Source organism: Polypterus senegalus, chromosome 9 (assembly GCF_016835505.1).
Source record: "Polypterus senegalus isolate Bchr_013 chromosome 9, ASM1683550v1, whole genome shotgun sequence".
Classification (NCBI taxonomy): Eukaryota; Metazoa; Chordata; class Cladistia; order Polypteriformes; family Polypteridae; genus Polypterus; species Polypterus senegalus.
In genome coordinates, this window is record NC_053162.1 from 76,987,902 (window position 1) to 77,000,367 (window position 12,466).

The window sequence follows — 12,466 nt, forward strand, 5'->3', positions numbered from 1 at the left end:
TTGAAGGGGACAAGCATTAAATGTGTAATGCATATAAATAAAGGTGTTATTTAATAAGTCTCGTTATTTAATAGACACGCCTCGTATTCATGGTGCTAACTCATTTGGAATCAGATTCAGCACCATCTGTACTCACTTTCTCCAACACTGGTAGCCGATCCAAGCTAGAATCCTTCCAGAGACTCACCTGTGGCCAATACCCAGGCCAACCGATTAAACCAGATTAAGGCCAACCCTTCTGACAGTGTTTCTCTCACATCCACATGGACCCACCTGAATTTTCATTCTGCAAACGGCACTGTTTTTTTTCACAGAGTCATAAGGATCTTGAACAAACCATATGATGATGCAGTCAGCTCAATGCTCCCACTTCGGCTTTGGGAGCCTTTTGAACCTGACGCCATGAATAGTCATGACTGGGAGGAGCTTGGCAGATGAGGACAAATACACACATCGCATGGGGTAGGTGCATAAAGTGCTCAATGCTTTTATCAAAAACAGTCAAACAAAAGTGTCCAAAATGTGCAATGCTTCCAAAAATGTTCAATAAATAAACCCATAAAAAAAGATATTCAGTGGAGGTTACAAATGAATCAAATAAATATTACTTTAAAAACACGGCAGGAAACTGTCCTTACAAACCATGAGCCCGGTGCACTCCTTAAAAACTGATGTTTCCTTGACTTAACAATAACAAGTCCTTGCAGCCAAGGATTGCCTAATCTGCATTTCAGCCACCCTTACGCGCTGCTATTAGGCTTGGGCCCCTTGCAGGCCTCTTTGGCTCCCGTCTCGGCACCCCATCAAGCCTCCCACTCCCCTGATAGGCCTGCCCCTCTGTGGTCCAAGGCACCACCCATAGGATGCCTCTCTGAGCCTCTCATGCCCCTGCAGCCACACTGACTCACTTTGGCAAGCCACTCCAATGGAGCAGCATTCATTGGTCACTTCAGCTTCCAGGTCACTTAGCTGGAGTGACCATCAGCCCCTGAGCGTTGGCTAATTGCTCCTTCGAGGGACTTCCTCTCTCTTCCTTTAACTTGCAGTGGCTCTCCCTTGCTCCTGACTTCTCTCTCGATTCTTTAACCTCCATTCTTTTTCTTCCTTTTCGTTTTCTCCAATCCCATTTTCCTCTTTCTTTCCAATCATCCTTATTTCCTCAGGCTAGCACTCACATTTTCCTTTTATAACAGGGACGTGGCACAGCTGCAGCAATCATCAGCTCCTGGTGTCATTTAGTGTTGCGGAAGATCCTGCATGTGTGCACTGAGTGCAAGTCCTTCAGCTCCAATATCACGCATGGGTACCACTTTCGCCATGCTACCACGCCCACACACAAATATACGAGAGTGGCAATTACTTATTTAAAATTCGCCCGCCAGTCACAGACCTCACTTTACTACCAACCACTGTGTCATACAGCTAAGGTAAAAATGTAGAGAAACTGTAAAATGTATCTTGACGATAAATTAAGACCACTTCGCTATTAGATAACTAATGGACTGAATGGTAGCCATTGTTTATGAAACTTCCCATGTACTTATGTACACTCTTGATTCTCTTTTTTGAGCAAAACATGTGTCCAGGAGATGTCACTGAGTTCATTATTCTGTGATCTATTGGAAGTGTTGTTTTTGAAGGCTCACTTGGTACATTCACTGAGGAGACCTACAGAAGCCTGCTTTAAGGAGCAAGTCTGTTTGGGAGTTCTTAGGGTTTAACAGACAGCAGGAGGTGTCTAACAGATTAATGCTTACTAAGGTAGGTTTAAATGTACGTGTCTTTCTTGGCTGCAGGGGGCAGCTCCCGGTAATCTGAGTGATCCTTGACCATGATTACATGCTCCTGCGGAGAACATATAAAGCCACATTCAGCCAGTGAGTCTGAAACTAGCTAAGTTCAAATGAATTAATTTAGTTCTGGAGAAAGACAGGGGAAAAACAGAACTGAAATTTAAAATAACATTTACTTATCTATACGCATATACAGATAAGCCCAGGCAACCAGTGTAAAACAATATGTTCCAACTTTTAAATTACATCTGCTCATGTTGCCCTTATGCAATTTTTAATATTCTATTCTACTGAAGATTTTATTGCAATCTTGGTAATAGTGTATGATTATTTATTGTGCATTTTATTTTGTTTATTTCATTTTAAAATATGCTGTGTGCTGAAATTTCTTTAGATTGATTATAAAGGTTTCCAAAAGTGAAACTTAGGTGTCACTATTCCAGACGATTTTTAAGGTGTGAATTAAGGACTTAATTTAGATTCTATAACATCATGTGTTATTGTATGCCAAACTCTTATGAGGTAAATTAGGGTTTGTTGTAGCAGCCTCTGTGGATGAATGAGAATGTTCAAGTATAAGGCAGTATCAGAAATTGGGTGAAAGATGTCTTCCTAGAGTTTTATAGTATGGGTTTGTGGTTAGAAAAACTTGCATCAATTGAAGCCATACTTGACCATATCTGAATTGGTAGATACAAATATAGACAAATACTCTATGTCATTTGACACTATATCTGCAACAATCATGCAGAATCTTGGCTCAGCTACACTGACATCAGTGTTACGATACAGTATTGGAAAAATATTTACCAAGAATCAAATATATGGGGTGCTACCTTGAACTTGGAACAGACTGCATATTCTCATCCCAACCATAGAATTGACAGCGTCATTGTACACCAGAAATGGACTACAGTAACAGCATTAGTATAAATAATAAGAAGATAGGTGGTCTGATGGTAACTAGTCTTAGGAAAAGAGTGCAGATAGAAACGTAACAGGAAACAAACACAAATGTGATCCTTAGAAAACTGATCCTAGCAAATGACTATGTGCTGAAACTGAGTCTCCAATGGTGACGGACAACAATGTACATCAAAATTACCCCAACAAAAGCCCTCTGTAAGAGAGATTTACTAACACTTGAAATAAATACTGTTTGCCAGAGTGCAAGGAGAGTACTAAAAGTTCCTCATGGCCAACGGCACCTCTACTGTTATTTCAAGACAGAAAGTTGACACCATTTATGCATGGAGAACAGAGGTTGTGATGTCATTAATTTAATGTAAATATGACAAATAGTGATTGCAGCTGAATGTACCCTGCAGATGAAAAGAACCTTCACTAACAACCCAGAGCTGCGGAAGAGAAGTCTCTTCCAGAGGGATGATTGGACAATATACAGTCATATGAAAAAGTTTGGGGACCCCTCTCAGCCTGCATAATAATTTACTCTACTTTCAATAAAAAAGATAACAGTAGTATGTCTTTCATTTCCTAGGAACATCTGAGTACTGGGGTGTTTTCCGAACAAAGATTTTTAGTGAAGCAGTATTTAGTTGTATGAACATAAATCAAATGTGAAAAACATGACTGTGCAAAAATTTGGGTACCCTTGTATTTCTGCTGATTTGAATGCATGTAACTGTTCAATACTGATTACTTGCAACACCAAATTGGTTGGATTAGCTCGTTAAGCCTTGAACTTCATAGACAGGTGTGTCCAATAATGAGAAAAAGTATTTAAGGTGGTCAATTGCAAGTTGTGCTTCCCTTTGACTCTCCTCTGAAGACTGACGGCATGGGATCCTCAAAGCAACTCTCAAAAGATCTAAAAACAAAGATTGTTCAGTATCATGGTTTAGGGGAAGGCTACAAAAAGCTATCTCAGAGGTTTAAACTGTCAGTTTCAACTGTAAGGAATGTAATCAGGAAATGGAAGGCCACAGGCACAGTTGCTGTTAAACCCAGGTCTGGAAAAATACAGGAGTGGCATATGCGCAGGATTGTGAGAATGGTTACAAACAACCCACAGATCATCTCCAAAGACCTGCAAGAACATCTTGATGCAGATGGTGTATCTTTACATTGTTCTACAATTCAGCGCAATTTGCACAAAGAACATCTGTATGGCAGAGTTGCTTGTTGTATGCAAATGCACATTTGGATGAGCTGGAATCATGTTGGAACAAAGTGCTTTGGACTGATGAGACAAAAATTGAGTTACTTCATCATAAGAAAAAGTGCTTTGCATGGCAGAAGAAGAAATCCGCATTCCAAGAAAAACACCTGCTACCTACTGTCAAATTTAGTAAAGGTTCCATCATGCTGTTGGCCTGTGTGGCTAGTTCAGGGACTGGGGCCCTTGTTAAAGTCGAGGGTCGCATGAATTCAACCCAATATCAACAAATTCTTCAGGATAAAGTTCAAGCATCAGTTACAAAGTTGAAGTTACACAGGGGTTGGATATTCCAACAAGACAATGACCTGAAACACAGTTCGAAATCTACAAAGGCATTTATGTAGAGGGAGAAGTACAATGTTCTGGAATGGCCGTCACAGTCCCCTGACTTGAATATCATCGAAAATCTATGGGATGATTTGAAGCAGGCTGTCCATGCTCGACAGCCATCAAATTTAACTGGATAGATTTTCTATGGAAGAATTGTCAAAAATACCTCTATCCAGAATCCAGATACTCATCACAGGCTATATGAGGTGTTTAGAGGCTGTTATATTTGCAAAAGGAGGCCCAACTAAGTATTGATGTAAATTTATGCACCTGTCAAATTTTGTTATGATGCATATTGCATATTTTCTGTTAATCCAATAAACTTAATCTCACTGTTGAAATACTACTGTTTCCATAAGGCATGTCATATATTAAAAGGAAGTTGCTACTTTGAAAGCTTAGCCAATGATAAACAAAAATCCAAAGAATTAAGAGGGGTTCCCAAACGTTTTCATATGACTGTATCTCCAACTACATACAGTGCATTCTTCGTGTTATCAATCAATCAACATTTATTTATATAGCACATATTCATACAAAAAAAATGTAGCTCAAAGTGCTTTACAAATAGAATAGAAAAATAGAAGACACAATAAAAAATAAACATAAGTCAACATTAATTAACATAGAATAAGTAAGGTCCGATGGCCGGGGTGGACAGAAAAAACAAAAAAAAACTTCAAAGGCTGGAGAAAAAAATAAAATCTGTAGGGGTTCCATACCAAGAGACCGCCCAGTCCCCTCTGGGCAATCTACCTAACATTAGTCAAACAGTCCTCTTTGTATTTAGGGTTTTCATGGAAGGACCTGATGATGATGGTCACGTAGACTTCTGGCTTTCAGTCCATCAATGTTGGTGCATCATGATGCTTTGAGTAGGGTGGTGGCGCAGGCCGCCACCACAAAGAAACCGGAAAAAGAAACAGAAGAGAGAGTAGGGGTCAGTATGGATTTTGGAGCCACTGTGAATAGTTATTATGAAGAATTGAACATACAGAGCATCAGTATTAAGTTAAAGTGAAGTTATAAAAAGGCCATGTTAAAGTAATGTGTTTTTAGCAGTGTTTTAAAATGCTCTACTGTATTTGCCTGTCGAATTCCTATTGGCAGGCTATTCCAGATTTTAGGTGCATAACAGCAGAAGGCCGCCTCACCACTTCTTTTAAGTTTAGCTTTTGGAATTATAAGGAGACACTCATTTGAAGATCTAAGGTTACGATTTGGAATATAACGTGTCAGGCATTCCGATATATAAGATGGAGCGAGATTATTTAAGGCTTTACAAACCATAAGCAGTATTTTAAAGTCAATCCTGAATGACACAGGCAACCAGTGTAGTGACATCAAAACTGGAGAAATGTGCTCGGATTTTCTTTTCCCAGGATTAGGATTCTAGCAGCTGCATTCTTACTTATCTTACTACTGCTTGTGAATTAGTCAAGTTGCATCTTACGTCATGTATCATGTCACACATGAGCGTCAGAGGACATCTCCGCAAACTTACTCAAGGCATGCAATAACCCTCTGAGATAAAGTGGGGACCTACCACTAACTTTATCTTCTTTCCTAACAGTGCTGAGAAGCCACCAAGTGAGGGCACCTAGCCCTGCCTTGCACCTAACACTACCCCTTCTGGTCTGACTGCCATGAAAGCCATGTGTCCCAAGGAAAGAAGACATTAGAGACCAGAGCGAGCTGCAGTACAGAGATCCGTTTTGATTGAAACTTATCTTTAATTTCATGAGAAGCCCCGGTTTGGGGACTAGTGCCAAACTGTTTTTTTTTTTTCGATCCTGCCAATTTATCTGGAAACAAATAAAAGGGACAACCCAATTGCTGTCCCAAAAATGCCTTTTTTTGAAGCTGTTACTTCAATTCGTGATCACACATGGCATAGTCTGCAGGATTGTTGGGCTCCAATGATGGCTGAGCCAGTAGGGCTAGCAGAAGTGGTGTAGCAGCTAGTGGACCAGCTTGTGCAGCTGAAAGCATGGCACGTGGAATAGATGGAAGTGGAGGTGCGTTGCAGACACATGGGCACTTGGCAGGAGGACAAAATCTTACCCAGTTGCTCATGTATATGGTCTTGGGAAAATATCAAGGCTTACCTCCTAATTTTCAAGTGTATGGCCACCCAGCAGCACTGGCCACAACATGACTGGAGTAACTTGTTGGCTACTATCCTAGCAGGCAAGATGCAATGCATCTACTATGATCTAGATGTGGAACTGGCAGCTGATTAACTCACCCTGAAGAGAAAAATACTCTCCCACCAGGGTTTGACTGCCACCTGCCAGGCCTAGTGTTACCAGGAATGGGGATTTGATCCTGAGTGCCCAGTGAGGGGTTAAGTCTTTGACCTGTGGTAGGATGTCCTGGTGGCTCCAGCAAGGTAAGCATACACCAGAGCGCACTGTAGAGATGGTCACAACTGACTTTTTGGTATGCGCCCTTCCCAAATACCTAGTCCACCCTGTTCGAAGGCAGCCCTGGGTAGACATGGAAACACTAGTAGGTATCATCAAGCACCACTGCTTAGTCAGACAGACAGAACACCCGGAGCAGCAGGAGCAAGAACACCTCACTGCTAGCTGTTACATCTGATCGGAACAGTATAATCGAAGGCGGACCATTCTTACACATATTCATGGCGAGGCCAGGGGTTACCCCACTGTAATCTGCTGGAGAGTGGTATGAGGCCAACCATGTTGAATGCATGGGGTGGTGGTGCTGAAGCCTTATCACACACACCCTGATCCTGGAAAGAGATTGGTCCCAGAATAAACATGACTGAGACTCACCATACCCGACTGGTCCAATGAACCTGACAACTGGCAAAAGCCATTTGTCCAGAGAAGAGTCCCAGCCATGCAAGAGGGCAGGTAATGGGGCGTCTACCCAGTATGACCTTGCGGACCTGGGACAAGAGGAGGATGCATCAAGTTCAGAGGCCAACCCACCCACCTCACCACATGATACTGGGGGTTCAGCCTTGGACCTCCCTGATACTCTAGTCTCTCTACGGCTTTGCTTCCACCGGCTGCCCACTTCCTTTAAATGTAAGCAGTAGAATGATGATTTATTTGTATCATTCCCCAAGCCAGAGAGTAATCAAGTTTCCTGTTTTGACGCCTATCTCATGCTGAGGGTGAGTGACCTCCTGGAGTGATTCGGTAATGCCCAGATCCCCTTGATGGACATGACAAAACAGAAAACTGTGTTTAGCACCACTAGTGGCCACTGGCAATATCGTGTTCTACCCTTCTAGCTGCACAAGGTCCTAGCAACCTTCCAGCATCTGATGGACAGACTGCTCCTGCCCCACACTACCAATCGTGCTCAATACATCGACAACATCATCAAATATTCCAGCACTTGGGAGGAACAATTATTGCAGTTTCAAAAACTTTTCAGGGCCATCCATGATGCTGGCCTACAGATCAACCCCCAAAATCGTTATTTTGCGTTGACCGAGGCTAAGTATTTGGACTATGTGGTAAGCAGAGGGCAGGTAAAACCCCAGCAGTCAAAAATTGCAGACATATGCAATTAGTCAGGGCCACAAACAAAAAGGAAGGTGCGGGCCATCCTGGGATTGGCCAGGTATTATCAATGGTTTGTATCCTGCGTCTATGAGCAACTCATGCCTCTAACTGCTCTAACGAAGAAGGCGTCTAACTCAGTGGTGTGGAATCCTGCAGCCAAAGCTGCATTCTTTGACATGAAAGAGGCATTTATGTCTGCTCCTGTATTAATAACTCCTGATTTTTCTATTCCCTTTGTCCCCCAGACCGACGCCTCAGACACCGCCTTGGTACCAGGTTATTGAAGGAGCAGAACACCCTGCCATGTACCTTGGCTGAAAACTGCTGGACTGGGAGATGAGGTATACGGCAAATGTGCAGAAGGCCTTAGTCATTAAAAGGGTGGTTTCCCAATTGCAGTGCTATCTGCTGGTAACATGATTTCACATTGGTCACAGATTATGACCTGATGCAATGGCTGTAAACCCAGGGAGACTCAAATTTTTGTATCACTCACTGGTCACTAAGTCTCCAGCCCTACAAATTCAAGGAACAGCATCAGGGAGGGATGCTCCACGCCAACACCGATGCCCTCTCCCAAATCCACAACCTCGCAATTAGGTCTGGTTGCACCTCTGGGCTTGAGCTGAGGGTGGGGGCTACGTCACACATGTGTGTTGGAGGAGACGAGAGCTGAGAAGCTACCCAGTGAAGGCACCTAGTCCCACCCTTTACAGTCCGCCCTCTATATAAGTCTGGTGTCCCAACATAAGATGTCCATCAGAGGCCAGAGTGAGCTGTAGGACATTGCTCCATTTTGATTGAAACCTTATGTTTAATTTAATAAGAAGCCCCATTTCAGGGACTAGTGCAACACCTATCTTTTTCTTTTTTTCGATCCTTCCAATTCATCTGGTGATAAATAACCCAGTTTGCATACCAAAATTTGTTTATTTTTGAGACTGTTATTTCACTGCCCTACCACAATCAACATATGTATTCATGCTGAGTGAGCTTTGTACAGGCAAATGCATTACACATGTGTATGCACTGAGTAGAACGTCAGCCTAGAAAACTCCATTTGCATTAAGTCAAGTTGGCTGCTGCTGGCAATGATTGCAGCTCTCAGTAACCATTCAATGTCATGGCAAAAACTTTCCTCCATTCAAGGAAGGCAGTCAAGGAGCCAAGATAAGAATGCAGAATGTCTCAGTCCATGGAGTGAGCAATCAATTAAACAATTCATCGTCTTTAATACTTAATACTTTACTATTACCATTACCTCATCATGTCATCTGACTCTTAATGTGTAGTACTTTATTACCATTATCCAATCAAATAGAGCCACAAGTAATTTCTGACTCATGTCGACTTTACCATTATTCTGAATGCTGCTTTCTTAGGAGGGGTGTTTGTGGATCATTCTATTGATCTTCTCACCATATTATAGGATGGGTGTTCGGGCTATCCCAGTAGTTTATCCTCGCTTTCTAGAGGGTTGTTTGTTACTCATTTCCGTCATTATGACCTTGAAAAATCAAGTTGGTGGTTTCTCTAAAATGGGGAGACCTCACGTGGTTAAGATTTAAGTAACATTTAGTTAATCCTTGAGTTACCTTTAGTCCTTTTCCTTATGTCTAACAATTCATTCTATTATGGCTATATCTATTGTATATACAGTGCATCCGGAAAGTATTCACAGTGCATCACTTTTTCCACATTTTGTTATGTTACAGCCTTATTCCAAAATGGATTAAATTCATTTTTTTCCTCAGAATTCTACACTCAACACCACATAATGACAATGTGAAAAAAGTTTACTTGAGATTTTTGCAAATTTATTAAAAATAAAAAAATTGAACAGGTTAATTGGAAACAGGTGTTTGTTAGCCTAAGTCACTTACCTATCCTAACACATTTGCAAAATCATAATCTAGAACATAAAAACACAACTAAGCCACAGAAAAAGGAAATAAATATACTGTACTGTACACTTACTGTAGTAACAGAAAAAATAAATGTAAAAAAATTCCTTACCTTTATTTCTTCTGATCTCTTTACAATGTCTAATTTAATTTCCATTGTGATGACTTCCCTCTTCTTCGAAGCACTACCATCTGAAGACTCTGAATTTTGTTTAAGAGCCATGATAAGGGCCACAAAGTTGGCAAACAAAGCCACACAAACGGAACATTTCCTCCGCGCGCAACAAAACTAGTTTGCCAACTCCCTCACTCATACACTGCGTTACTGTGTATTCTTCCGCTGCATGCAACCAAACTAGTTCGCCCACATAGCCTGTAAGTACGATGCTAATGGCATAAGCCAGAACACTCATGTCTCAATTTTTTTAAGTTTTTATGGCAGTGAGCGTTGTAAACTCGAAACGTTGTATGTCAAAATGTTGTAACCCGAGGACTCCCTGTATGTTTGTAGCTTCCTGTGTTGGGTTACACTTCTTCTGGATTTGGTTCTAAATATTATAGCCAATGTTGAAAGACAGGCACTGGCTTTCTGGGACCCTGAATTGGATGCATTGGGTTAGGAAATTGATGAATTGATAGATAAAAGCTGTGCTTCATTCATTTAGCATACTTGAAAGAGCATCTTTTGAAGCAATTCATATGTTTTCTTATACTTCTTTTTAATTAATTGTAGTAACTGTTTGGATTATATATTTCAATATATTACTAAGTCATTCTCATTTTCTTTCTCTTCTCAGCAACTGTGGTGGCACTTGGTCTGCCTTGGAGTAGATCTGTCATCACAAAAGATGGATATATTCTCTGATACTTTGCAATCAGCTGAAAGTCATCTTTCCCTGCCGGGAGATACATTTCAAAACATGGCTGAAGTAGGATGTCTTGACTTAAACAAAACAAAACTTCATATGAATGTTTTATACATAAGTAGCATGTAAACTATGGGCACAACAAAAAGGTATAGCACAACACAAGGGCAGAAGCAGGTGGTGGCAGTATTGACATAAGTTGTCATGTAAGAATGAAGGGTACTGCCAGAGGATGGTTTGCTGGGGGCCCTTCAAGTTCATCAGTCAGCCTCTGAGAGTGAGAAGTGTGATCTAGATTATAGCAGACTATATTCCCCCAGGACACCAAGTTGTGACCCAGCCACAAGAGCGAAAAAGAGCGAAGCTAAGGAGGGAATTTCAGAAGTGGTCACATAGTTCCAGACTGAAAGCAAACTGTTGCTAAATTAGTACAGGTATTTAAAAAGGTACCTTGGAAACACTTGGTCTATCAATACCTGTATAAAAGTCAGCAGTGCATTAGTCTAAGGGGCTAACAAATTGCCATTTGGCTTTATGTCCCTGTTGTTTTATGGAACTTCCCCATCCCAAAGGTGACTTGAGGGAATGCCTTGTAAGCAGATGGTTTGGCATATCCTTAAGGACTACTTCTTAAAAGAAAGTATTGTCAAAGTAACAGAAGGGGAAAGATGAATAATGATTGGTAAAAAGGTAGAGGTCTGAACCCGGAAGTCAAAAGGATACAATGTCTGAATTCAAAATGCAAGGGCAAAATCTGAGAGTCAAGAGGCAACATAAAAGATCCTGGCTGCCTTAAAATGCTTTCCCTAAATAACTAAATCTAAACAAAGGTTTTGTGAAAAAAGCTGATGCCAGAATTACCAGGACGCTGTCATAAATCATTTTCTCCTCACATGCAGTAGCATCATCAAACACACGACCAGAAAGGAACATCGCTGCAAACAACAAAATGTCCAAGAACACATGGTAAACTCCAAATGGCACCATAAAGACATCACCAAAATAATAATAATAATAATAATGTACATAATTACATTAAGGTAAGAATAATAGGCAAAAATCAGACCTAATGACACAAAGCAGATTTGTAACACCATGGAGTACAAATACACCCTTGAGCCACAGCTTAACTGAGGGTAGAGTCGGGGCAAGCCCTCAACTGAAGAGTGTAAGAGAGAGGCCAGATTATTGAGAGATGGAGTTGAGAAAAGAGTTTGGGAATACGCTATGGACAAGTGGACAAGCCAACTCATTGGGTAGAGATGGTTACAAACCTTTGCAAATTGAACCTGTGAGACTGAACCACATTTGCTTTCATTTGTACTATGTACTGTTATGTATATAGATGTACTGAATATTTATTTGTATCAACAGCATGCTTTTTCTTACCTGTTCTTTGTTTAAGACAGACATAAACATGATAAAAACAATATGTATGATTATTTTTAAAACGATCAAAAGAATAAAATTAAGTTTAATTTGAGAAAGTGATTTGTTAAAGGTACAGAGTATGGTTGAAATGAAACATGTAGCCATTACAGAAAATCCACAAATAGATGTATTAGATCTGTTTCTTTGACAAAAAAAATAGTTCAACAAATGAATGCATTTATGTATCTATTACCACATAATTTGTTCATTTTCCAAGCACTTTTTGCATATAGCATCAGTGATTAAAATGTCAGAACTGATTTGTGTTTATCTCTTTTGTGTGCTTTTACTTGTTTTTGGCAAACGCTGTCACACCTAGGACTAAGGTCATTGTGAGATTACGCTGTGTATTATTGCAGCAATATAATTAACATACACTAATGGAAAGGAATATATCACATCAATAGTTTGGACA

General features: G+C 40.6%; 1 long non-coding RNA gene across 1 annotated transcript; it reads left to right on the forward strand.

Annotated features, from left to right (window-relative positions):
- Nucleotides 1-323: 323 nt before the first annotated feature.
- LOC120534954 lies at nucleotides 324-11,987 on the forward strand. The gene is made up of 3 exons (XR_005634818.1): nucleotides 324-462; nucleotides 8,096-8,191; nucleotides 10,552-11,987. It is a non-coding gene; the product is annotated as an uncharacterized LOC120534954 (long non-coding RNA).
- The last annotated feature ends 479 nt before the right edge of the window (nucleotides 11,988-12,466 follow it).